Source organism: Echinops telfairi, unplaced genomic scaffold, assembly GCF_000313985.2.
Source record: "Echinops telfairi isolate 266 unplaced genomic scaffold, ASM31398v2 ScPeMD7_443;HRSCAF=831, whole genome shotgun sequence".
NCBI classification, from domain to species: Eukaryota; Metazoa; Chordata; class Mammalia; order Afrosoricida; family Tenrecidae; genus Echinops; species Echinops telfairi.
In genome coordinates, this window is record NW_022104341.1 from 6,977,204 (window position 1) to 6,980,945 (window position 3,742).

Genomic DNA, 3,742 nt, shown 5'->3' on the forward strand with positions numbered 1-3,742 from the left:
ATGGATTGTGATAAGTGTTGTATGAGCCCCTAATAATATGATTTTAAAGAAAAAAAACTCGTTTAGGAAGTAAAAAAAAAAAGAAGGTGGTCTTTGATTGGGCAGCTAATGGGACTCAGGCAGGATGCAAACATGTTGGCTGCTTCTCAGTCCATTCCATTGGCAGGTGTGGGTCTGAACCATGTGGAGAGGCAGAGAGCCCTTAGCTCATTCTAGAGTGTGTCCATATTTGCCTGCTGCAGGAAACCAGTGCCTTCACACTTGCTTAGTCTTAATAAAAATCCTTTTGGCTGAAGCACAGGAATAAGGTCACCATCTGCCACACAGAAACGCCAGTCAGAATGAGCAACAGGAGAAAGGTGTCTTTCATTCTTAGGGACTTTTAGGAAGAATTTCAAATAGATTTAAGCACTAATTGATTACCCTCAACCCGTTTAGACCATAATGTTATAATGTCAATTGTGTTATAATAGGTATAGACTTATTGATTGATTCTGCTTGATATTCCTAGAAATGGCACCACAGATAGCTTTTTAAAAATATACATGTCTTTAAGATCTGATGTGTATTGTCTTGAAATCTAAGCTCAAAGGCTTGAAAAGGTATTTTTTATGAATGTATTAAAAAGTACTTTTTAAATATGGATGTATGTTGTTTAATAAATGCACTGTAAATTAGCAAGATTTAATGAAACACTTTAAGTCACCCCCCCGAAAAAAAAAACCGAAAAAAACTTTCTACAAGATTTCTTCTTCTAGCCACTGAAAAAGAATCAGAGAAATGATCTTTCTAGGAAAAGTAATAATTTCATGAGGTGTGATTGCTTTTGATTCAGATAAATGCATGTACTTTGTGCCTGCTCCCACGATAAGGTCTCACAGAGAACTGAAAGCACAGCTTTTTAATTAGTGCCTGTGTTATTACATAGAAGAGAAATGCTTAATGTATGTGACACATTTTCTCAGCACCACTGCCAAGGTAACATGTCCCCAGCAGCTGATAAAGTTTGAGGAAGGGAATATATATAAATGAGGGGGGTACCCACCCATAACCAGACAAAGCCCCTCAGGGTGGTGGCTTCTAGTACAGACTTTTCCCACTAGGCGAGCATCAAGCAACTCGCTCTGAGTTAGCACACCCAGTGGCGTCGCCTGAGAGGTTCTCTCTGGTCACTGTGAATTTTTTCACTAAAGCAGTTCTACTCAAACCTCATTTTTTGTGATGGCCAAATTAAGAGAACAGCGTGCAGCTGTGAAATTTTGTTTCCTGTTCAGGAATTATGCTGCAGAAACTGTTGTGATGTTGAACACAGCTTACAAGGACAGAGCTACAGGAAAAACTCAAGTGTATGACTGGTTTTCTCATTTCAAAAATGGTGGAATGTTGATTGATGACAAAACTCGTTCTGGACTTCTGTCAACTTCCCGAATAGACAAAAATGTTGACTCCTAGTGCATTTGGAGTTGGTTCCACCAGCTCAGACTGTTCATCAAGCTTTTCATTTAGAGGTTCTGAAGAGATTGCATAACAGTGTGTGACAAAGAAGGCCTGATGTGTGGCAGATGGGGTCTGGTTTTGCCACCACAACAATGTACCTGCTCACACAGCCGTCTCAGTGCGCCAGTTTTTGGGCAAAAACCAATATGCCTCTCTTGCCCCATTCACCTAACCTGACCTCACTCCGTGTGACTTCTTGTTTCCACCGATTTGACAACGACAAAGAGGTGAAGAAAAAAAAGGAGGTGCTGTCAGCCATCCAAACTGATGAGTTTGAAAAATGTTTCCAAGAATGGAATTACAGGTTTGCCAAATGTAGTAAGTGTGATGGAGAAGTACTCTGAAGGTGATAAGGTTGCTTCATAAAAAATTTAAATATATAGCTTTAGGAAAAACAATCCATTTTGGGTATATAAAACTATCAGGATAACTAAAAGATATTAAATAGTGAAAGTACAGATAACAGCCACAACTAGAGTTGAATTTGCATGGAACAAATTCCTTTAATAAGTGTATTTGGTCATTTTTTCCAAGAGATGGCACTGTTGAGTTAGTGTTTTTTTTTTCAGTCTGTAAAACAATAGCTCATTCATCTATCACCCAAACAAAGAAATATTCCTTTATAACCTTTCCTCTCCTCCCCACTAGTCACATGCTTCAGGAACTGATTGTCTTGTGATCTGTTCCCTAACTGGCATACATTAAAAAATAATCTATATTTTAAAATTAATCTGACACATGGTGGGTACAGAGGGGGACAAATTAAATTGTTCACCAGTTTCATAAAGCGTTATCTTGTCCCCCAGCTAAGAAATCTGAAGGCTACCTTAGTGATTTCACTCTGCTGCTTGAATGTATTCAAAACTGGGTGTTTTTCGTTTTTCCAAAACTGTTTTTCATGTCTCCTCTCTTAGAGTAGTTCTGGTAAATTTGTAGATCTTTTTGTTTCCAAAGTGAGTGCATAAAAGGATTTTGATGGAAGCTCTGAGTTGGGTGCACTGCACCATTCTGTTCTACAATGAAAATGCTCTCAGCCGAGTTTACTGCCAGTTTATAATTAAATTTAATTTTCAGTTGCTTGCTTTATTTACCTGTAATTCCATGCATATTTTCTATCTTTTTGCCTTTTCAATTACACATCTTCTAGCGTTCAGCATGAGTTGGAATCGACTCCATGGGTGTGTGTGTGTGCGCTTGCTTTTTGCATTCTGCAGGAATGTAGGGTTAAGGATGCAGAACTGGTTTTACCTGCGCAGCATGTGCAAGAAGTTGTGTGCAGGGAACCATGAAGGGGGTTGTTTTATTTATTGGGGGCAGGGAGTTTGGGGGACCTCAGATACCGCAAACCAAATTTGTGCAGTACATTCACTGCAGGCTTAAGGCACCTTGGTGTACAGATAAACACCCAATTACAGTTTAAGCAGGAAGCCCCCTTTACCTGCCCCTAGTGTCTAAGCAAGGGGCCCTGGTAGCGCAGCGATCACGTGATCTGAGGCGGTGAGGGACCGAGGGCTGTGGCAATCAGCTTCCGTAAAGATTCGTAACTTTGGAAACCGTTTGGGGCAGTTTCACTCTGTCCTCTAGGGTCGCTGAATGGGAGTAAACAGCGGCAGGTGGTCGGGGTGGGAATGTCTATGCTATTTTCTAACTCCAGAAAATTCAAAAAAGTAATTTCTGCCTTTGGCCTAGCTCCGTGCCGAAAAGGCCGGCAAATGAGACCAGGCGTGGGGACAGACTTCAGACTTGCAGGCGTCACGGATGGACGAATGTCTGCGGGCCTCGGTAGGCGCAGACCCGCAGTTGGCATTCACCTTGGCAGCGAGGCTGCTGCTTCAGCAGACAGTGGGCGCTCCGACCTGAAGCACGGGCTCCGGTCGGAGGCCCCATTTTCCAGCAGAGGGAGTGCTGGATCGGTGCTGCAACCGGAGAGTTTTTGGGGGTGTCTCTGGGCGGGGAGTGGGGGCACTAACCCAGCCCCAACTTGAAGGTGCAGCCAGGGGTCGGGGCGTCCAAACGCGGCCTCCCGCACCGAGCCTGGGGGGGGCGCGAAGGTGGGGAACGCTCCAGCTCGAACTCTGGAAGCCCGGCCCCGGAGACGCCGGGAGACGGGGGGATGACCTCAGCCGTGCCTGCCGCGTTCCAGCCAATCAGCCCCGCACCTTGGCATCCGAATCCAGGACCCCCAAAGCCAGAGGCGACGCGGGCCAATGAGGAGCGCGCTGGCGAGGACGGACAGGCGGCCAGC